General features: G+C 35.6%; 1 protein-coding gene across 12 annotated transcripts in view; it reads left to right on the top strand.

The window, feature by feature from the left end:
• Positions 1 to 25,603, top strand: part of LOC117325430 (receptor-type tyrosine-protein phosphatase S-like) — a 176,807-nt gene continuing 151,204 nt past the window's right edge. For 5 of the 12 annotated variants that reach the window (XM_033881620.1, XM_033881621.1, XM_033881622.1 and 2 more), the window contains exon 1: positions 1 to 569. The gene's annotated coding sequence lies outside the window, so the exon portion shown is untranslated. The remainder of the gene's footprint in view (positions 570 to 25,603) is intronic. The other 7 variants (XM_033881625.1, XM_033881623.1, XM_033881628.1 and 4 more) reach the window with 3 other exon arrangements.

Raw genomic sequence — 25,603 nt, 5'->3', positions numbered from 1 at the left:
TGGTGATCTCTCCACAGTTACACATACCCACTCACATGTGTACGACAGTAAGAAAGGAAGGCTTATAGAACAGGCAACGGAGAGATGTTGTCAAGTGGAGGACAGAAAATTCACAGCATTAATTGACTGTGTGACTAGGTATTAGAGAGTTACATCTGTATGTACTGGTCGCATTTACAGGGAGTTCTCTGTCAAACCCCACGCAGATACGAACTGCTCCTACAGCAACCGACTGCTGCTCCCTCCCAGCCTGTGTATCGGTGTGCCTCTCCCAGTACCTGTACCATCGGATTAATTCTTGTTACCCAAAATTATTTTAATTATTCAGAGGATTTACTTGGAGGCATTTAAAGGATATATTTCATGATTCCTGTGTTTTGTTTGGAATTTTATTCCTAATTGCTGTGGATTAAGCCGTATTTTTACATTTTTACTGCCAGTTTTTGTCTCGTTATTTTACACATCAAGACAGGATTACATCTACCCAATTCATTTCTGGAGTCTGAGGATTTTAATTTTTTGGGATCTTTTCTTGTGAAACTCCATCACCAAAAAAAAACTATTGAATGGTAAGTTGTTGTTATTTTCAGCTGTTTTGATTTTAAAACTTGGTTTGATATTAAAACTATCATAAATGTTTGAAAAAAACCTTTTTCCCATATTTTTTTTCTATATTTTGTTTAAGTTTGCTCACAATTTTTATACAGATTAAAATCTGTGAAATAACTATCATTCAAAATGACATCAGACTAGTGTTTCTTCATGAATTGAATTATTTTTGATCAGGATTTGTTTAATCTGAATTTTGAGACATTGCATATTATGGAAGTAATTTAAGTTGTTTATTTGGATTGTATTTTGTGTTGTTTTGTTCCTCTATTAATGGTAGGATGATATAGTACAGATGAGATAGGACCAGATTGTAGCAGATCACTTTTATGGGTGTACACAGCAGCATCTGCCTGCCCTGGTCGGTTTCTGATTAGGGGAGGTACTCTGTACTGATCTTTAAGGTGAGGAGGGGAAATACCTACAACATTCCCCCTCCTTCGTCCTTATCTGTGTAACAGCAACCCTCCCTCCCTCCATCCCCTCCCCAGTACCAATCTGGACTGCATGTGTATCACTTTGACCAGTTCTTATAAATAGATCTAAATCTAATGGTCAGAATTTATTTGTAAGGGTCAAACATTGTATACACAGTCCTGCCTGAGTAACACTAAATTAAACTTTGAGATAAACAAACAGTTATAAATCAATCAGTATCAACTTAAACAATTATAGACTTTCATTGGAGGTTAACATTTGGCTTTATTAATCTGAAAACGCTTGCTGCTGAATCACTTTTCTAGTATTTATTATCTTGAAAAAAATGGTTAAGTTTTCATTTCCCAAATAAACATGTGAAGTTGTTCGTTAATAATTTGAGTTCTAATGTACAAATATAACCCCAAAAAGGTTTTTCACAAGGAAGTTTGTTTCCTTCAGTGTTTTTTGTAGTCATAGCACAGGTGCCTGACTCGTTTTATAAAATAATAACATATAAGAGTACATTTATTTTATAAAATGAGTCAGGCACCTGTGGTCATAGTTTCACTGAAATTAATATTTCTTGAATCATTATATGAAGCTTATATGCAGAATTTGAATGCTCTGAATATATTTTGTTAAATGGTTGCTTGTTTTTGCATATTTTCAGAATATGTTGAAGTTAAACAAATTATTATATATCATTTATAATAAAAACACTTTTAAAGTACATTTACAAAATATGGAAAATGAAATTTAAAAAACAAAAACAAAAGTATTTTGGATTGTCTTCCCTCTTTTTATTGAACCTTTTTACTGTGTGAATTGAATCTCTACATTTAAATTTAGTTATTGAAATGTTTTGTATTTGTTTTCCTTTCCCATACTTTTAATTTTGAACCGATTTTAAGATATTATAACAGTATTATAAGAGTTAATCAATGTTCTGATTTTGTTTATCAGGTGAGCCAATTGAATTAAACAATTAAGAAATAATTAACTATTCGAAGTGTTAACTTGTTAAACAGGTCTATATCACAACCAAGCTGTAATCACTAATATGATTCAGCAAAGATAAAAAATATACCGGGAGATATTGTGACAAAATAACCAGGTTTGAATTTGTACTATGACTAGGTTAAATTATCTCAACCAAGTTTTGTTTATCACATAAACTAAATTAAACTAGTAAGTTCTAAATCTGAACTTCTGAAAACTGGTCAGTGAAAATATATTCTATCTTCAGACACTTTTGAAGATATGATATTGAAATGTTAATCTTGATAACCACCAGGTTTATGTTAACTTAGATGTTTATGTCTAACTACATAACCAGGTTTGTATTAGCTATGAAATTATGTCTAACTACATAAACAGGTTTGTATTAGCTATGAAATTATGTCTAACTACACAACCAGGTTTATATTAACTATGAAATTATGTCTAACCTCATAACCAGGTTTGTATTAACTATGAAATTATGTCTAACTGCATAACCAGGTTTATTGTAGCTGAGAAGTTATTAACTACATAACCAGGTTTATTGTAGCTGAGAAGTTATATTTAACTACATAACCAGGTTTATGTTAACTGAGAAGTTACATTGAACTATATAAACATAACATGGTATACATTAACTTTAACTCAGAATTCTGTGTTAACTAGATTACCAGGTTTACATATAACCAACAAGTTATTTATGAAAAAGGTTCCTGTTGTAAAACCCAAACTTCATGGAGCAGTGTTTTAACAGAGGTATGGTAATATTTACTGAGACAGAATATACACAGTTACGGCTGTCAAGTCCAAGTTAGTGTATTACAATATATGATAACCCTGTGTGGTTTTATGAAACAAAAAGAGACTTTTAATTGATTCCTTTCAACTTCGTCTTGTGGGACATTCGATTAACTCCATAATAGCAGCCATATGGCTGATCAATAAGGTCTTAAGGTCTTTCATGCCTCATACCAATTTATGTTGGTAGATGACTGTGTGGCATCAGTGGAATTATATAATTTACAAAATCATTAGATACAGTAGTACCAGTACAGACTTATATCATTGTGTAAGGTACATGTGTGGATATCAGCAGAATTTCCTTGCTTTACCATTGTGTTTGATACCAGCATGGTGGATCTAATGATGAATACTAAAGTGTGGCATCAGTGGAACTAAATGATACAAATATGACCACAGTGGAGCTGTATATTTTGATTGGTCAATATAAATGTGGCATCTGTGGAACTGTATATCTTAATTGGTCAATACAAATGTGGCATCTGTGGAACTGTATATCTTAATTGGTCAATACAAATGTGGCATCGGTGGAACTGTATATCTTAACGGTAATTGATAAATACAAATGTGGCATTGGTGGAACTGTATATCTTAATTGGTCAATACAAATGTGGCATCAGTGGAACTGTATATCTTAATTGGTCAATACAAATGTGGCATCAGTGGAACTGTATATCTTAATTGATAGATACAAGTGTGGCAGCATATGTAGGATTTAAGATTGTAGTGTATGTCAATTAAGCCAGTGTTTTTACTATGTGGGCTATAACACTTTACCTTAAATATCAGAAGAATTCTTCCTGCTTGAACAACTGTAAAAGGATAATGGAATTGGTATATTGTAAATTGTCAATGCAGTTAATTGTCAATGCAGTTGAAACAACAAAGAAAAAACAGATATAATGGAAAAAGTCACCAGATATTAGTTTCGTATATAATGTAAAAAGTCACTGGATATTGCTCTTGTTTATAATGGAAAAAGTCACCTGATATTGCTTTTGTTTATAATGTAAAAAGTCACCAGATATTGCTCTTGTTTATAATGTAAAAAGTCACCGGATATTGCTCTTGTTTATAATGTATAAAGTCACCAGATATTGCTTTTGTTTATAATGTAAAAAGTCACCAGATATTAAATCAGTTGAACTGAAGAAGTAAATAGCTAGCCGAAATTTATCAACTTGGCTCAGAAACATTTTTTTTCCCTTGAAAAACTCCTGGATTTGAATTTTATTGCGGTATGTACAAGATGTCTCGCTACGCTTGGTGTTGTGGGAGTTGATTTTCTCATTTTAACACTACAACATGTTTATTCCATTTGCTGAGTGGATTTCGGATGAATCTGTGCAGCTACAAATGTTAACACATACCAACCTGCTATAAATCTTGGCACCTTTTGACATGACTGCCACTCACAGAAATACGTTTTCTATACAGATACAACCCAAAAACAAAGACGGCTATCTACATCTGAAGTTTATGGCCATATGCTATCAACATTTTAATCACCTTCCAATTATCTTTTGACAAATGAGAACACTGTCTGCTTCAGTTATATAGACCTTGTATAATGAGAGAAGAAATATTAGTGATTGTGGAGGTAGTTCAGTGAGGTGAGGGTGTGTGGAGGGGGGGGGGGGGGGGGGGGGGGATAGTTCTATAGGGTGGGTGGGGAGGGGTAGTTAAGGCTGTCAGTGAAAGACTGTTGTGCTGAAGTGTCACATACCTTCACTCCAACAGAATTCACAGTTTTGAAGTTTTCTTTCAACCCAGACGTGCAGTGTAAAAGGTTATCTGTTAGTCAAGTATCTCCTCTTTTCTACCACTCACTGCCGCTGGGAGGGGGAGACTTTCTGAGGGCCTATAATTCTTATAACATTATATACAGAAATTTTGTCCATGCTTTTCTCATTAAATGTTCACAAGGAAATTTAATTCAACTAGATTTATTTTTTTGACGAATGAGAAAGGAAGTTTTGCACTGAAAATTGATAAAAAGTTCCATTTACATACGGTATATATATACTTGTTTATGTGTAATTTAAAGTGCGAGATGTTTGATATATAGATTTAGTTGTATGGCACTGAAATATATTTAGTTTGACAGTGAAGGATGTGTTAGTTTCAAATGTTTATATAAAATGGTTGAGACTCCCTGATATCAGAAAGAGTTAAGACTGAGGTTTTCATGTTGGTTCACCCTTAGAGACACATGTCAACATGTAGTCTTCAGATGCTGGAAAGATTCGGCTGCTGAGGGTGGACAGGGCAGATTTGTTGATTTTAGGACAGGAGTAGTTCAGCATAATGTGACTATCGCCACATCACTGATGGCTGGTTTACATAAACCTTCCTACAATATTTATATAAAATCTGACTCTTACAATTGAGTAGGAAAACCAAGAGTATAAATCTGACTCTATATAAATCTGACTCTATATAAATCTGACTCTTACAATTGAGTAGGAAAACCAAGAGGAAATATTCCAAATAAAGTAATAATTTCATTCATTACAAATTGTTTCAATTCAAACTGAATTATATGTCCTTTACATAGATATGTAACAAATAAATTATTGTTTTGTTTATAAGTGATACAAGGATTATGATTGAGCTCTTGCAATTTTAAGCACTCCTGACAATCTGTTAAAAATGATACACTACAGTGAAATAGAAAGTAGTGACCACCTATACTTCATTCAGCACTCCTCGAAAGAAACTTTTCTTCTAATGAGATGACAAGAATAGGAACAATAAATATCTAATGCTATGACATTTATAGCAGTATGAACGCTGATTGCCTAATTGTCTAAAATAATGTTGTTACTGAGATCTACGGATCTAATGCTGACTCTTTGATGTCATTTTCAGAATTAACCAATTTTACTGACAATGAGTAAAATCTGATAAAAACTTAAATGTTATCTATTTATAGCGTGTTCCTAATTGAAAGTATGACAGAATTAGATTTAATATTGATGTGTTCAGGAAAACTGACAATCACTGTTGAATTGATGTGAATCTGTTCATTACTGTACCATTTTGTTCATTAGTTTGTGGAAAAAATATAGTTCAAAGGTTTTTCCTTTCTTTCAAAACCATTTAAAAACTTATTTGATTGTCTATATCTTCAGTAACGCATGTTTTCTAGCTCACCAAGTGAGCTTATGATCCATCACCTGACATCCATTAAGTTTTTACATTTCAATCTTCTTCTTAAAAACAACTGGGCCAATTTTAACCAAACTTGACATGGAAAATCACTAGAACATCGGGATCTGAATTTAAGAAATGTACGGGGCTGTGCCTCCAGGGGCCTGAGACACATGGCCAAATTGGTAAAAATAGGATAATCTTTAAAAAGCTTCTTCTGCATGTAGCAGAGAGTAATGGCTTATTTGATTATAATAATCTCTTTTGAATTTATGAAATGCATGGTCTTTGGAACAAGGAATTTAGTGGTAGAGTGGGGTCAATATTGTGTACTTACAATAGGGGAAGTATAAGAAATCCTTTAAATCACTACTATTCTTGAACAGCTGAATAGATTTTGATACATTTCGGTCTGGAGCACTATTGGGCAAAGGAGATACAATATATAATATGTGGAAAGTTTGGCAAATTCTTTAAAATCCATTTGAACCATTGTTGGGAGAGACACCTTAAAAAGTAGGAAAATATTTGTTATATAACATAAATGAGAGTATATTTGCCATAATTACTAAAATACTCAGTTGAGCGATGCCAGCCCTCTGGACCTCTTGTTATGAAATCAAATCTGGGTGTTCTGGAAACATCAATATAAATTAACTGACACCAAGGTGACGTGTGTACATTGATATATGATAATAAAAACATTTATATAACACACTCAATAATATTCATGAAATTAGTTTTACTTGCACAGTACATATACAGTATTGAGCAGTCAGTCACACAGTTGTGAAGTACATGTATTATTCAACAGGCATATACAGTTATTGTGTCCTAGCATTTAATGAACCATCCTGTTTATAGTACTAACGATACATTCCTGGCTTAATGCCAGAAACACCAGTAACAACTTTAACAGTTTTCTGTAAAGTTAAACACTTAATCATCTATAAATATGTCTAATCCAAAATTCTGTCTTTTCTGTAGAAATTTTATATAAATTTCTCTGGTGTTCAAAAAAGATTCTTATCCAGTGTTAAGTATCTAAGTATATACAGTTGTTATTGTAGTGTTCAGATTAGACAGGTTTTACTGTGATGTTCAGTATAGACAGGTTTTATTTTGGTGTTCAATATAAAATATCTCATCAAATGTCAATGTGTTATGAGAGCTCCTGATAAAATAAGTCTTCAATGTGTTATGAGAGCTCCTGATAAAATAAGTCTTCAATGTGTTTTGTGAGAGCTCCTTATAAAATAAGTCTTCATTGTGTTATGAGAGCTCATGATAAAATAAGTCTGTAATGTGTTATGAGAGCTCCTGATAAAATAAGTCTGTAATGTGTTTTGAGAGCTCCTGATAAAATAAGTCTGTAATGTGTTATGAGAGCTCATGATAAAATAAGTCTGTAATGTGTTTTGAGAGCTCCTGATAAAATAAGTCTTCAATGTGTTATGAGAGCTGATAAAATAAGTCTTCAATGTGTTTTGAGAGCTCTGATAAAATAAGTCTGTAATGTGTTTTGAAGATATTGTTATGGAATAACGGTGTTAGATACCCCATCCTTCCATTCATGCTTGACTGACTGGATGGGTGATTGATACTTGGTATGGATTCTGGCTTTGTTTCTATGATGTCTAGTATGATTCATCAGTCCATAACCTGGGATACATGAATCTGCCACCATTACCACACACAAAGGAATCAGAATATTGATTGATAATTTTGATAGCTGTCTCTATATCCACTGCAGTATCACATGGCAAAGCTCTGCTCACTTTGTTCTGGAACTAACATGGCATACCATAACCAAATTATTTGTATTTATATTTTTTTTCTTTGTTTCATTGATTCAGTTGTTTTGTGATGGATCATAATCTGAATAAAATAATAATATTCCTGCTCTCTGTCTCAAGAGCTAAATTAACAGATAAATGTATGGTTATTTACTCTGAATATAAATCAACAGTTAACAATTATTTCATTTCAGTCAATAGACAATTTTATTTCCATGATAAAATGTACTTAGCACTTCATTATAAAATCATATTGTCTATATTGCTGTACTCTAGGATGAATAGACAACATATTAATGGATTATTTCATAATATCTGCAAAAAATACAATTTATACTTAAATTATTTGGTAAAACTACAAAAAGTTTGAATCATAAAAAAATAAAACCAACATTGTATGTTGACAATAAGTAACCCCCACCCCCCTGGTGTTTTGTCAATATATACCCCCCAGTGTTTTGTCAATATATACCCCCAGTGTTTTGTCAATAGGTACCCCCAGTGTTTTGTCAATATATAACCCCCCCCCCCCCCCCCCCCCAGTGTTTAGTCAATATATAACCCCCAGTGTTTTGTCAATATATACCCCCCAGTGTTTTGTCAATATGTACCCCCCCCCCCCCCCCCCCCCAGTGTTTTGTCAATATATACCCCCCAGTGTTTTGTCAATATATACCCCCCAGTGTTTCGACAATATATACCCCCAGTGTTTTGTCAATATGTACCCCCCAGTGTTTTGTCAATATGTACCCCCCAGTGTTTTGTCAATATGTACCCCCTAGTGTTTCGACAATATGTACCCCCCAGTGTTTTGTCAATATGTACCCCCCCAGTGTTTTGTCAATGTGTACCCCCCAGTGTTTTGTCAATGTGTACCCCCCAGTGTTTTGTCAATGTGTACCCCCTAGTGTTTTCTCAATGTGTACCCCCTAGTGTTTTGTCAATATATAACCCCTCCCCCCCCCCCCCCCAGTGTTTAGTCAATATGTACCCCCTAGTGTTTTGTCAATGTGTACCCCCAAGTGTTTTGTCAATATGTACCCCCTAGTGTTTTGTCAATGTGTACCCCCCAGTGTTTTGTCAATATGTATCCCCTAATGTTTTGTCAATATGTACCCCCAGTGTTTTGTCAATGTGTACCTTGTAGTGTTTTGTCAATATGTACCCCCAGTGTTTTGTCAATATATACCCCCCAGTGTTTTGTCAATATGTACCCCCAAGTGTTTTGTCAATATGTACCCCCCAGTGTTTTGTCAATGTGTACCCCCCAAGTGTTTTGTCAATATGTACCCCCCAGTGTTTTGTCAATATGTACCCCCACAGTATTTTGTCAATGTGTACCCCCCCAGTGTTTTGTCAATGTGTACCCCCCAGTGTTTTGTCAATATGTACCCCCCAGTGTTTTGTCAATGTGTACCCCCCAAGTGTTTTGTCAATATGTACCCCCCAAGTGTTTTGTCAATGTGTACCCCCCAAGTGTTTTGTCAATATGTACCCCCTAGTGTTTTGTCAATATGTACCCCCTAGTGTTTTGTCAATATGTACCCCCACAGTATTTTGTCAATGTGTACCTTGTAGTGTTTTGTCATCAGTTACTTCATCAAACACATGCCAGCCCAGCTAATATGTACAGCTAATCGGATTAAATATTCATTTAGAATTTCTATGGAGGAATAGATAGAATCTTCTGATCTTAACTTGTGGAGATATCCAGCAAGCAAAAGTCATTTAATTGATAAGGTGGCAGAATTCCTCTCTGTCCCCAGATCAGACACCATTTTAATGAAAATTGCACATTTCTCTACGTTGTGATTTAAATTGTAATTACTTCTTAATTGAATGATGGAAATCCAGAAAGATTTGTTTTGCTTCCGTCTCCCACCCTCTCCCCAGCCGAGTAGGGACACGCCCACTTATATGACAGACAGCCACTGTAGGCCCCTGAGTCACTGTCAGGGTCCTCTCAAAACTGGTGAATCATAGCATTTCGGGCCATTCATATTTCTCTGTCAAAAATGGTGTTAAAATACAGTAATCCACCGACGACTGCATCTCAAGAAATCACACTTTAAGAAGTTTGATGTGTCTGGCCGGTTAATGTGATTCCCACTTAATAATGTCTTAGTGCTGATTTGTCTTAAAGGAGACTGGTAAATGTGCCCTTCATTTCATTCAAATGGTAAAACTGATACAGGATGAAGCATTTTTTAATATTTTTATTAGCTATTTCTTCTCCAGATCCATTTTAGACAAATGTTACCCCCACATGTGTTACATGTGATTACCATGGTATTTGATATGTGTATTTAACATCTTACAAGTTAGATCTAGTCAGGAATATTCACCCTTTTACTTGATCCATCTTCCTAGTCAGACGAGAAAAGGTATGGGGTCACCTGTTTGACCAAATGTACTCTGGTTGCCTCCCACACAAAGTCCCCTCCCTCACTCAATTAGGCCAACAGGAGTGATTAAAAGAAGTTGGTAAAATAAATGTAAATATTACATCTTTGTACCAAGAGTACTTGAATACAGGGAGGTGATTTACAATATTTATCATATTTATTGGGTCCAATTTGCTAAATTTTCTCCAATAATCTTTAAACTCTAATGTACTGGAATCAAACCATCTCTGCGGATGTGTCCTTGGGTGATTTGATTTCAAAACAAATAAAAACTGACTTTGTTGGTGCAATTTAATAACATTTTCTAAAACATAGTAAAAATACCAGCTATTTTATCCAAGATTGTCAGGAATTAACAATAGATACCAAAGGGATAGAAAAGGTTACACGTATGGGCTAATTAATAGTTTTGTTTTTCTAATAGACAGTTTTGTTTATGTCTTTTTCTCTGGAACACAATCAGGACATCAATCATGTCGATACCTGAATGTCAACAGGTATCATATAGGAAAGATTGTTTACCTGTGTTAGGTAACTTCTCCAAACTCGATCAAAGCAAAACCAAGGTACAAATACAGGCCTCTTATGCCTCTTTTTAGATTACAGCAAGCAAATAGCTGTTTTACATACAAGCGAAGTGTTTTTAGGTAAAACCATTCCTTTTAATAGTACAACAAAAAGAAAAATGTTATAAAAATATGTTGTGATGCCTGGTGAATTATATACAAAAGAACAGCTGCGGTGTGGTTGAATTAAGTCTATACAGATTAAGTGGTATATTATTTTCTGAAATGTCTGTTATTTGGTAAGCTCTGTAGGTAAGCCATAAGGTCGGACCGCCTTTGCAGTGATCTGATGCTTTTAAAAGCTGACAATTGTAATGAAGCATGTCGCTGACAAGGATGTGCACTTCCTGGGCTCTGGTCGAACCAACATGGTGCTGCAAGCAATCAGGAACGCAGTCGTAATTATTACGCCAGACAATGTAATAGCCTTTACTTCACCCTGTCCGATCCGGATGGCTACACGCTAGTGGGATCTACATCTCTCTTAATTCCATCATCGGAATTCTATTACCAAATTTTGTGTTTCTTCCAAACTCTAACATGACTGGTAAGATGATGCTGCAATATAAGTGTGACGATAACAGGGTCTAAAGTGGGAAGTAATTGGGAAACACTATCACCAATTTTTGGATGCTATCTATATCTACATTTCGTTAATTTGACATTCGACCAAGTTGAAAAACCTCAGCTGTGATCACCACTAGGTGATAGGTCAGGGGCCAGAGGTCAGCATTACTTCAAAACCAAATATTGTCCAAGTATTTGAGGGATCTTTGATCATAGCAAAGGATTTTATCTGAATGTTGGCATAACCTGTATCCAAAACAACGCCTTTGTATCACAATGAGGATAGGTGTCAGAGGTCAGCACTTCCTGTTTTGTAGGCTTCAAATGGCACTGTCGGTTCTATTGTTCAAATGCCTGAGGTCAACTTGGGGTCGTTACCTAGGATATCGTCTAAATTGTAGAGGGATGTTGATAAGTGAGAAAAGCCTTATCTGTTGATTTGGTGTGGAGTGATGAGGCAGAGCCTATGTCAGGAGTACCAACTCAACCCCCTGTGATTGGCTGTCAATGATACACCATCAGGGGGCACTGCAAACAGAAGACAGGTGGCTCCACCTGTCAGCAGATAAATGTAATAATATCTTGGTTTCAACTCAATTAGAAAAATGTAATTAAACAAAATATCAGGTACAAATTTATTTGAAAAAATATATATAACGGTGGCATGTTTCATTCCCAAGAAGTAAATAAAACAAAATGTATATCAAGATTAATAATAATTGGATATTGTAACTACTTGTGACACAAACAATATAATATTGCAGAGAAGATCGTTTTTTGGAAGTATTGTTATAAATCATATTAGCACTTGTGTTTTCCGTACCAGTGTAGGGCTCAGACCTCTGTCACACTGACGAGGAAAAGAAATGTTTTGCAGGCTAAGAAGGAGTCATTATGTACAATCAGGGTGCTGACAGCATCAGTTCTGAGCCCCGTCAAACATACCGTGGAGAACCAGACATGCTGGGGCTCTGTGTGCATCCCACGAAACCCAGCACTTACAATGCACCTGCATATTTTTTGTAAATGGGATTTCGTTCTGGTGATGTCCAAATTACGACAGTATTAGCGTTAAGTAAATGTCTGCTCATGTCTGTGGAACACATCTGTAGAATAGAGATGTCCAAAGTAATTGTAGCTTTGTGTATTTCTTGTGTACATCAACATATTTTGTGTCATACATAAGTACATAAGCTACCACAGGGGTGTATCACTAGGTCTGGTGTCTACCACAGGAGTGTATCACTAGGTCTGGTGTCTACCACAGGAGTGTATCACTAGGTCTGGTGTCTACCACAGGAGTGTATCACTAGGTCTGGTGTCTACCACAGGAGTGTATCACTAGGTCTGGTGTCTACCACAGGAGTGTATCACTAGGTCTGGTGTCTACCACATGAGTGTATCACTAGGTCTGGTGTCTACCACAGGAGTGTATCACTAGGTCTGGTGTCTACCACAGGAGTGTATCACTAGGTCTGGTGTCTACCACAGGAGTGTATCACTAGGTCTGGTGTCTACCACAGGAGTGTATCACTAGGTCTGGTGTCTACCACAGGAGTGTAGACATATCGTTATGTCTGGTGTCTACCACAGGAGTGTATCATTAGGTCTGGTGTCTACCACAGGAGTGTATCACTAGGTCTGGTGTCTACCACAGGAGTGTATCACTAGGTCTGGTGTCTACCACAGGAGTGTATCACTAGGTCTGTTGTCTACCACAGGAGTGTATCACTAGGTCTGGTGTCTACCACAGGAGTGTATCACTAGGTCTGGTGTCTACCACAGGAGTGTATCACTAGGTCTGGTGTCTACCACAGGAGTGTAGACATATCGTTATGTCTGGTGTCTACCACAGGAGTGTATCACTAGGTCTGGTGTCTACCACAGGAGTGTATCACTAGGTCTGGTGTCTACCACAGGAGTGTATCACTAGGTCTGGTGTCTACCACAGGGGTGTATCGTTAGGTCTGGTGTCTACCACAGGAGTGTATCATTAGGTCTGGTGTCTACCACAGGAGTGTATCACTAGGTCTGGTGTCTACCACAGGAGTGTATCACTAGGTCTGGTGACTACCACAGGAGTGTATCACTAGGTCTGGTGTCTACCACAGGAGTGTATCACTAGGTCTGGTGTCTACCACAGGAGTGTATCACTAGGTCTGGTGTCTACCACAGGAGTGTATCACTAGGTCTGGTGTCTACCACAGGAGTGTATCACTAGGTCTGGTGTCTACCACAGGAGTGTATCACTAGGTCTGGTATCTACCACAGGAGTGTATCACTAGGTCTGGTGTCTACCACAGGAGTGTATCGTTATGTCTGGTGTCTACCACAGGAGTGTATCGTTAGGTCTGGTGTCTACCACAGGAGTGTATCGCTAGGTCTGGTGTCTACCACAGGAGTGTATCGCTAGGTCTGGTGTCTACCACAGGAGTGTATCACTAGGTCTGGTATCTACCACAGGAGTGTATCACTAGGTCTGGTGTCTACCACAGGAGTGTATCACTAGGTCTGGTGTCTACCACAGGAGTGTATCACTAGGTCTGGTGTCTACCACAGGAGTGTATCACTAGGTCTGTTGTCTACCACAGGAGTGTATCACTAGGTCTGGTGTCTACCACAGGAGTGTATCACTAGGTCTGGTGTCTACCACAGGAGTGTATCACTAGGTCTGTGGTGTCTACCACAGGAGTGTATCATTAGGTCTGGTGTCTACCACAGGAGTGTATCACTAGGTCTGGTGTCTACCACAGGAGTGTATCACTAGGTCTGGTGTCTACCACAGGAGTGTATCACTAGGTCTGGTGTCTACCACAGGAGTGTATCACTAGGTCTGGTGTCTACCACAGGAGTGTATCACTAGGTGTGGTGTCTACCACAGGAGTGTATCACTAGGTCTGATGTTTACAGCTACACAGTTTATTTTGTACCCTATTTACATAATAAAAATAAATTCATACCAATTTAAATTAATTTACACAATACAATTATTCAAATTGTTTGTGATTAAAATATAAACAAACCTGAGCTTTTAATTTGTTGACAATGACTGCGCAATACACTTTTATATAAAGAACATGATGCAATGAGATGATTTAATTATCTTGTTAAACGACAATTACATTATAATTAATGAGAGCAGTCTGTACCAACCCAGCCCAGTCTAAGATACCATGTTATTCCAGGACATTTTGATCATCGTTATTGGCCAAATTGAAATATAAACTGTTTCCATTCCAGTCAATTAAATGCTTAGCATAATCTTTATTAGTTTTCAACATTTTTGGCAAGCACTGTTAAAGTTTGAACTATTCTGTAAAACACCGTGTTTGCATCCTAAGGCCAATCTGTTACTATCTTTTGTGAGCTATATAACCACAACAATTATTTTGTTTGTCCTTTAATTTATGCAACTTTATAAGGAGGCATACAAGTAATTGGCTTATGTTTTTGTTATTCAAAAATGATAAAGAAGAATTACAAAATAAGATGTGGTATGCTCATTACAAAAATATATAAAACTCCTGTGTGTCATTGTTGTTACAATAATTTCAATACAAATCTGGTTTTCCCTGAGTTATCATGCTGTGTTCAGTTTTTGTTATTTCGGTAGGTTGACACTATAAAATTCAAATCTTCCATACTCATTATGGTCATTGAGATTTTCTTAATGACTGATAACTGTACTCAAAAATTGTTTATTTTATTTTTACTGCAATACTGTAATACCTGGACATCTGTGGGCAATATGTTCTATAAATAATATGATAATTACCTAGCAGCATCTAATGGAAGTAAACTCATGATGGACACATATCTTGTTTACATATTGTCCTACCTCATCCAGCAATAAGCTCATGTCTGATAATAAGCCCATGTCTGATAATAAGCCCATGTCTGATAATAAGCCCATGTCTGGCAATAAGCCCATGTCTGGCAATAAGCCCATGTCTGATGATAAGCCAATGCCTGGTAATAAGCTCATCCATGTCTTTTTCAGATCACTGAAAATGCTAACGAATATTATTTATTTGTACTACAATCAGTCCCTGTGTTGGCTGGGTTTATATTACAGGATAGCTACGGTAAACAACAATGGACAGTATTTATTTCTTACCTGGATGACGAGCCTTAATGCAGTATATACCTGGTTAGTTTGAATAAGGCTTGCATTAATGCTGGTAATAAGCCAAGTGTGTGGGTGTGTTCTCTCAGAAAAAATATTGCTTCCATTGAGAAATTTCCTGTAGGAAGTTGTTTGAAATGTTTGGCATGTCATAGTAAAGTTTTACATACTCTGGTGTATTTTCCTTCACAACTACATTAACAAACATGGCCGTTTGCCACTATTGGCATGAACGCTTCATTTGAAAATGCTGGAGATGTTATGTTACTGTGTAAAACGGCTGAATTAAAACACCGATTATGTGTCAGACAGAAGAGACTAGGTCAGAGGGTTTATCAGGATGGTGTTAGGGAAATACTGCTTGGCTTTTATTGAGCTATTTCGTAAAATAAATTTTCATGTACAAATGTATAGAAAATATAGGATATTATAGATATTTAGAACAATTTTTTGATAAATCTATTTTCATTTTTATGCCCCCGCCATGAAATGAAATGTGGGGGGGGGGGGGGGGGGGGGGGGGGGGGGTGCATAGCTGTAGTGTTACCTGTGTCAGTCCTGTCCTGATGCAATGTAACCAGCTAATCTCAGGAACTGCTGATGCCTGCATCCTCACCAAACTGTGTTTCAGAGGGTGTCTAATGGCAGCTGGAGAATTTATGTCTGACAGAAATTTTCTAGTTTTCTTAAATGTTGCGAGGATTCTCACTTTTTTTTTCAAATTACTTAAAGCTTAAATTTCCCATTATAAAAAATGTTTGCCAATATTTTTTCAAATCCTCAAATCTCTACACATTTCCAGTTTGAAGTGAGAATTACCAATTTAATCAACAGAGAGTTAAAGTCCTTCTCTACAGGGTTGTTCATTTCTATGGTGATAATCCTCATGTCATCCACGTCAGTTCACTGCATGAGATGACAAAGAAACAACTCCCTCTTGTCTAAGATCTGAAGTACAGAAATGCTGTTTGTGATTATATACAGATGACAGAATTACAACACATGTTTTCACCATGATAATTCATTGTTATTACATTGATGTGGAAAAATCAATAACAACAAACAAAGCATAAAGACAGAATTTGATTACATGCAGAAAAAAAAAGGTTTCAATTGAGAGTTTTGCGTGGACGCTGTTTTGTGTTATTTGATTACAGAGATGTCTCCTCTTTAGCCCGACGAGGATGATATTCTTGGCTAATGTGAAAAAATGAATGATTAAAAAGGTCTTTTGTCTGTATGGTAATGAAATATCGTCTCTGTAATTTGACAGACGGTCGAGAACAACAAAGAGGTATATCAGAATGAGTGCTAATTGTCTTTCTGTGGAAATAATATAGCGGCCTTCATTTTATCAACATTTATAGGTCCTGAAAGAGGTATCCAGTTTCAAATGAATAGGGATTCATTAGTGGGACCGTGTGATGTAACTACATCTGTTTGTTTTGGAACACAAGAGTGTATATATGTACATGTATGTACCGTGTAGTTAGCTACAGAAATTCCATAAAATCTATCATTGTCTCCTTATATTGACCTAAATTGTTCAAATCTTGGTCATTTACACAAATGAAAGGCTATATATGAATGGGAAGTCTAAAAATGGCACGGAATGTGCAATTACATAGTATTTTAACTCTGAAGCTAAATAAAAGGGACAAAATCAATTCTGTATTACATTTCAAGAATCATAAGGTGATTTTATCTCTTTTCAAACAATATTTTCATGACTTGTTCTAAAGTCCTACCCCATTTCCATGTTTTTGTTTTAAAAGTTTTGAATTGTCGTAGGTTTAAATATTCTTTTTAAATGTGTTTTGTCGATAGAAATACAGTTACTTCAAATACAACATATTTGATAATTGCAAATTTGAAAAAAAAGTTAGTTTCAATTAGGATTCTATTAGTGATCTAATCTGTGATAATTAACACAAGTTGTGTGATGTTATTAACAATATATTGGATATACCTGTTAACGAGGATTTGTACCTGAAACATTGTGTGACTGACTACTACGGAGAGGTCATTCAGTGGTCAGTGGGATACTGTCCTTTACCTTTAGACACCTTATAAAGGTCATACACGGTTCTTTACATGGTAGTTCATTTACACATACCAATATGACTATATGGTCCTTTGATAAGCCCACCTTTTATGTTCGGTTGGAGATTATGGCCTAATTGTAGGATCAATATATATATATATATATAGTAGAATCGGTATACAAACTCGTAACAGTCACATTCTGTTGATGAATCATAGTATTCCTGAGTTTGACCACTTTCTCATTAGTTGGTTTAAAATTATGAAAGAAGGAACTTCATATTGACCACTGTATATATTTAGGGAAAATTACATCTCGTTGTATACTTTATAAACTCAATACCTGTATGTTCTCAGTCTCAGTATGATGTCTGATTTAGACAATAGGATCTAGGTGTTTAATTTGTAAGGTTATTTACTCTTCATTGTTTTCTTGTTGATATCTGTATGTTATGGAATATGTTTATGTAGAAATCTAATTCTATACCTAAAATACTAATATAACCTATGCATAGCGACCACAATGCTTAAGTTCTCAAGTGTCAAGGTAACCCTGTTGTATAAGAACTGTTTAAACCATAGAGTGTTCAGACAGTTGTCACTGTGATGTCCTCACTTCAGAAGTTTTTTACTGTAAGGATTCCTCATACTTACATGATGTTGATGTAGCCACTGTGAGATGGTGAGACGGAGTGATGAATTATATATCAGGTCACCAGGTGATTTGCACGGATTGAACTGCAGCAGGTCTCTCAAGTAATTTCCTTCAGTTCTTTCCAGTTTGATTGGAGAGCTTTAAAGCTATATATAGAACAGTTTTTCTATCCATTTGATTTCCATAGAACTGATTTCTTCTGGTAGCTTTATTGTTAATTTCATTTGGTTTGGAGAATCTCATTTGTTGAAGACTTCCAAAGTACATTATCCAAAAGAAATATTGGTTTCAATCATTCTTTCGATAATTGTAAAATGAGGACTCAAAACTGAAAAAAAACCGAGAGCATGAGTATCGCGACCTTTGGTTACTGGCAATGGCCTAAAACCGTACATTCTCAAGAGGAATATTTTCATTTCTACTCCAGGATTTTACATCTTTAACATCAAATGCATGTATACAATTTGATCTTAACCTAGATTGAATTTAAACAGTGAATCCATATTTACTCTTTCATCTTAAAGAGGTTCAATTTAAAGATTAAATCTGTATATACAATTTGATCTTAAACAGATTCAATTTAAACATTGAATACATGTGGAAATTCCGTATATTTTTGAAAGGAAAACATAAGTGGATTTAACTTAAATTCAAGTAAATTTTCTTTAAATTTTTTCCCTTAAATTTTAAGAAAAAAAATTTAAAGAAAATTTACTTGAATTCTCCATGGAAGTAGTAAGGAAAGAGGTAAGGAATTTTAGTTAAAGAAAACAGGATTCAATTTTAAGAATATTTAGCACTAATTATCAGTGGAAATACATTACTGATGTTTGTGTGAATTAATGAGTCTATGGGATATAATGTTGGGTGTATAGTCGGTTGACATTTATAAGGATAAACGCTGCACATTAATAGAATCCAGATGGGAGGTAGATATCCCAAACATGATGTTTATGAACAGATATCAGTGTCATTAATATTTCTTAATATTTTTTGTGTTCATTTTATGCAGTATTAAATGATTAGAACATACACTTGAAAGAGGAAAAGAAGACATTATCTGAAAATGCTGCAATACCAGTTTATTTACAATTGTATCACCTCCCTGAGAATTTGATGGTGATTACAAATTTGTGGAAAGACATTTCTTGGTTATTTAATGACAAGAGGTATTTGTTACAAAGCTATAATAGTAATGTGTTGTCTCATAACGTTGTACCAGGTCCATAAACCAATTCCATCAGGCCAAGCTAAACTTCTACAGCTGGCAATGTTCCTCGGTATGAGGTCCACAATCCACAATGACATTCACCACAGAGATGATGATTTATCTCATTAACTTTTTATGAATATAGATATTTTCATTACCAATACATACCGCAGAATACCGCAGAAACACTCGAAACAACTAGAATAATACAATTATGTAAGAGCTGTAGATTAATCACGGAACTAATTATTAGGTCAATATCCTGGAAGATAGAGGTGATTCACTTCTTTAGTAAATACTTATTGATGAAGAGATAGATATTAAGATATAAAGATTAACGTTGTGTTGTGATGTAATAGACATCACATCAGTTAGGACATTTAACAAACAGGACAATATAGATATCACATATAAAGGTTGTGTTGTAATAGACATTACATCATCAGTTAGGACATTTAAGAAACAGGACAATATAGATATTAAGATATAAAGGTTGTGATGTAATAGACATTAACATCAGTTAGGACATTTAACAAACAGGACAATATAGATATTAATTTTAAGATATAAATGTTGTGTTGTAATAGATATTACGTCAGTAAGGGCATTTAACGAACAGGACAATATAGATATTAAGATATAAAGGTTGTGTTGTAATAGATATTACGTCAGTTAGGACATTTAACAAACAGGACAATATAGATATTAAGATATAAAGGTTGTGATGTAATAGACATCACATCAGTTAGGACATTTAACAAACAGGACAATATAGATATTAAGATATAAAGGTTGTGATGTAATAGACATCACATCAGTTAGGACATTTAACAAACAGGACAATATAGATATTAAGATATAAAGGTTGTGTTGTAATAGATATTACGTCAGTAAGGACATTTAACGAACAGGACAATATAGATATTAAGATATAAAGGTTGTGTTGTAATAGACATTAACATCAGCTAGGACATTTAACCAACAGGACAAGATGGGAGGACATCATTGATACAATTATGTAACAGGAAGGAGGAGAACACCATGTCCTCTCTGGGGCATGAACTAGTAACCTCTATATATTTAACAGACACCCTACCACTATCGGCTAAACAGAGATATAACAGTGAGAAAATGTTACTATAGTTATCCATACCTAAGCCAGGGTACCAGCACATACAAATTGTCTTTATAAGTATGACATGGGCCTGCATGAGAACAATCTGGTTAAAAAAAAATCTTTTTTATTATTTCAAAAAAATTGAAAATACATTAAACTCGACAGGATAATTGATATGTAATCTCTTTGGGAGGAGACAGAGACTGGCCGAAATTTTAATGGTGTGGTTGGGTCTGACTGGGAGGCGAATTTGATGATGGTTATATCTCTGAAAACCTACGGTAAGAGCAATGGAATACTCTGTGTGGCATATGTCAGTGGCAGACGCCTTTAAAAACGCATCATGGTGCAAAAAACTCTTGACACTGTAAAGCCAGTGTAAGCTTAATTTGTCACAAGATTTGGTTGGCCGAGCTAAAGAGAAGTCTTCACCCTCCCGCCTGTAATGGTAAAAATTCCCAAAGATGTACACGGAAAGTAGAATGTTATCAATGTCCGGGATAAACTTGGCAGCATCTGTAGAGTCCGGGATTAACTCTGGTTATTGATTCTGATGCCTTGCAATCATATCAAGACTTGGCCAAGAAACGTGTCCTGATTGGTCGCACACTAATGACTACAGGATGTAGAACGCATGTACCGCCCAGCAGACAACGACCATTTCATTCCCCGATTACTGATAACAAATCAATCAGACTGGCAGAATTGAGAGTTTGAGGGAGAGAATTTACCTACCATCTACACAGTACCAACCAATACATGGCTCGGCAAATTAAGATGTACAGAAAATATGTATGGTTGGAGTCATGTCTCTGGGTCTATTAACATGTCTGTATGTCTTTACCTAGGATAAAATGTCCCGGCTATTATAGAAGACTGATTACAGTTCCCCTTATAGATTTGTCCATCAGGTGGTCCTGAGTAAATGAAAGCTCCCGGTAAATTAATTGTAACATATTTCTAAAGTCCAGTTACATCAATCAGATAAATTCTGCAGCCATTCCATAGCTCTTCCACCATGAACTGATAACAAAGTTAGGATACAGGGTCTGGACATAGGTTACCATGGATACAGAGTCTGGAGACAGGTTACCATGGATACAAGGTCTGGGCACAGGTTACCATGGATACAAGGTCTGGACATAGGTTACCATGGATACAGGGTCTGGACACAGGTTACCATGGATACAAGATCTGGACACAGGTTACCGTGGATACAGAGTCTGGAGACAGGTTACCATGAATACAGGGTCTGGACACAGGTTACCATGGATACAGAGTCTGGAGACAGGTTACCATAGATACAAGGCCTGGACATCGGTTACTATGGATACAGAGTCTGGAGACAGGTTACTATATGGATACAGGGTCTGGACACAGGTTACTATGGATACAGGGTCTGGACACAGGTTACCATGGATACAGGGTCTGGACACAGGTTACCATGGATACAGGGTCTGGACACAGGTTACCATGGATACAGGGTCTGGACACATGTTACCATGGATACAAGGTCTGGACACAGGTTACCATGGATACAGGGTCTGGACTCCGGTTATTTTGGCTATAGGATCTGGACACCGGTTACCATATATTGTGAAGTTTTAAGAGAATAGGTCAAAAACAATAATGTTCTTTTCTTTTGATTCAAATTAAAAACTTAGAGAGGTGTGATGAAGGAGAAATATAGTAACCAAGTTTCTACCCGATTTCCATTATCAGTTTTTGTTTCTATGGAAACCATCAATTGAAAACTAATCTTCATTAGTGAAACAGAATCAGTTTGGATAATCATACATAGTAATATACATTTATCAATTATAGAGTTGGAAAATGTTTAGAATTTTTTATGCATCCTGTTTCTAAAGATCGTTCATCAATTACCATTTAGTCACTATCACATATCACTAATCTACATGATACAATTTAAATGATTGTCCAGTGAAGAAGGGAGTTCCCTCCCTTTGTCCACAGTTGTGTCAAGCTGAAGACACTTGATTTTGTAGGAAATGAGAAATAAGCATATGACTGAATAAGAATTCTGTTTGAAATATTGTCATATAACCTTTCATTATGGAATAAAAAGTTCAAACTTAATAGATATCAAACTTATTTTTATAAGTCAAAAAGAGATTTAATTCAGATAAGAAGTTTAAATATAAACGATGCTAGTTATACCTAAGTGTTTGGTAAGTGGTAAATCTGTTTATGTTGTTGCTTGCTCTTTGGTTTTTGTAGAGCAAGATTTATTAATAAAAGAACACATATAAAGATGTATAAGATAAAATTGATACTTTCATTAAGTGTTGGTTTATCATTGTCTTTATTTATTCCTGCATGTGTTGAGATGTAAAGGGATTCTATTCTAAGATTTTAATTCTTTTTTTCAATTTTGGTAAAATTTTGCTGTATTACTGGTTTGTTGATGTAGCCTGGATACAGTCTATGAGCTTTACTCTTAAAACTCGAATAATCCAGGTATTATCTGATAATAGAGAATTCTATCTTTTAGTAAAAATACAATTTGTGTTGGAATACTTCAGAATTATGGTGAAGGAAATTGTGCTTTAAAAAATTCAAGTGAGCCATTCTTCCTGTGTCTGAAGTGCTATCTTTGCTGAGGAAGTCTTTTGATCAGAACATGCAAGGTATTTACTGAAGAAGTAAGACCATTTAAAAGTTTGTAGCTTCAGTTGATCAAATCTAATGGTAGGGTTCTTTCAAAAGTGATACCTATAGCAATATATGTAAATAGTGTAGATATGTGTAATGTGAAGATTTAGCTATGAATACTTTGCTGAGTGGTATCACACTTGTGTTTGACAAGACCAGTACATGATAGTGAAGATTTAGCTATGAATACTTTGCTGAGTGGTATCACACTTGTGTTTGACAAGACCAGTACAGGATAGAGAGTACATTATCTGACAAACAACTTGTAATGATATTTATAATGTCATGTCAGACAGTTCAAGTGATACTTATATCACAGCTTATACAGATTCAGTAGCATGAGACACAAACACTAAACACCCTTTCTGACAATTGATTACTGTTAAGATTGTCATTTCTTTCTTTTTTGCAATTTATATAGTTTTATCAAAAGTATGAAGTAAAAAAAAGGACCCCCCCCCCCCCCCCCCCCCCCCCCCCCCCCCTTTCCAAAAATAAATAGTAATTTACAATTCAAATGGTTTCTCAATACAGGTAATTATACGTAGGTGGTCCACTAACACAGGTAATTATACGTAGGTGGTCCACTAACACAGGTTCTGTTAGAGAGGTCTAAGAAAGGTAATAATACGGATATTAGAATGACATAGTGTAGTAGGGGAGGGAACTCCAGTACTTTTCTCTAACTGTCCTGTTCTGTGACAGCCTTGACTAGTGTCACAAAGGGATACAACAAAAGACTGGGGATTTCCACGAAGGTAAAATATTTCTCCAATAGTTTGGGGAGCAGACATCAGTCAACATAACCAATTAATCACACAATAAACCTAGGCCCTGTATATATGTACATTGCAGTCCTTCAGTACCCATTGTGTGTCCTTATCAACGACCTTAGTCCACAATAAATCTACAGCTTACTCACTTTAAAATCTCCACCGCTGGATATATTGGAACCAGAATTATTCAAATGTTTGAAATTTTTTTTTTTTTTAAGTCGACAAAGTGTGTGGTTGATTGAGAATGCTAAGTATTGCCAGTTTTGGTTAAAGGGGAAATTAAGTATATATTTTTCGACAAAACTTAACATGTTTTTACTGCACGTTTGCATATAAAAGTGTGCACTATGCAAGGTCACTCAAGTTTTATGACGCATGCTGCAGATATTTAAATATCAATATTTCAACTCTAGTTCTATACATGTTGACATTGGAATGTGATACAATCCCGACTTGGTCCACATGAGGTGGAAAATAATCAATCATTCCATTACATTCCTAACTCTCTTATTTCAGGATACCTTTGTAATGTTAAAGTTTGTTATAGATTTTATCACCATTTTTAATTTTATAACATTTGTATATCTGTAAATGATATTTTCTGATTAAAAAGGTTTTCAATGTTTCTATGGCATAAAATTGATAGTTTTAATAAGTAAAAATGCTTTGAATAGTGTTGCAGTATTGAATAAATGGAACACATAGAAAAAGTTTGAAATTGTTTACAAAAAGATTTTTTTTTTAAAAACTAGCGATAGTTACACATGTGTTTTAATGTGTGTACACAGTGGTCTTCTGTTAATTTTCAGGGGTACAGTGGAGACTTGTGTGTCAGACATAGGATACAGAGTCAGTTTACTTATAATGATATATATATATATACAACATATCCTCTGTTATCAGTATTGTTCACAAAATATCTAGAAATATCTGACAAATACATTTTTTCTCTGTGGGAAAATCACAACGTATGTTTTATTGGAAGGAATTTACTTGACTGCATAATCCCCGAAGATTGACTTTGTCAGAATAAAAGTTGATCCCTTAGTTAGAAGGGAATTAACCTTTTTACCTGAAGTCTGTGTACAAACTGTACTCTGATAAAACTGAGAATGTTGGACAAAGTTTGAGGACATTTGACCCAGTGAAATAAGTGTAACTAAAGTTCTTTGGAGAGTCAGAAAATATCTTGACAGGGATTGAGGAGAATAGATCCACAGGCTCTAGAACAAGCATAACTTCTGTACTTAGAAGAATGATTTGGTTTGATGGGAATTGGCGCTGTCTTTGTGGCTGAGAACACCTCCTGTGGCTGTCAAGTGACTTGTTTAGCCAATGACCTTATCCCCTTGTTTGGAGTGAAATCTCCGCCCAGATACATCACAATCACTGTCCACAGCGGGTATATTGGAGAGTTACAAAGGTGTATATCCGACAACTTTGTTACAAGTAGATATGCTATCAGTGTAGTATCTCATTATTGTCATCACAGGTACACAATCACAGGTAGTCTGTCTGTGTGTACGTACACCACCGATGAACTTTGACCGTCCTCATCAAAGTGAGAATACTTTCATTGATGAGTCATTAGACAAACTGGCGTTTATATAGCGCCATATCGGGTGATATATAACATACCCGTATTATTTTGTGTATAACTTTATCGGGTGTTGGCGATATTGATGAT

The sequence above is a fragment of the Pecten maximus genome, chromosome 4, assembly GCF_902652985.1.
Source record: "Pecten maximus chromosome 4, xPecMax1.1, whole genome shotgun sequence".
NCBI classification, from domain to species: domain Eukaryota; kingdom Metazoa; phylum Mollusca; class Bivalvia; order Pectinida; family Pectinidae; genus Pecten; species Pecten maximus.
Note: the sequence above shows the minus strand (reverse complement) of the source record. Positions and strands in the feature narration are given on the sequence as shown.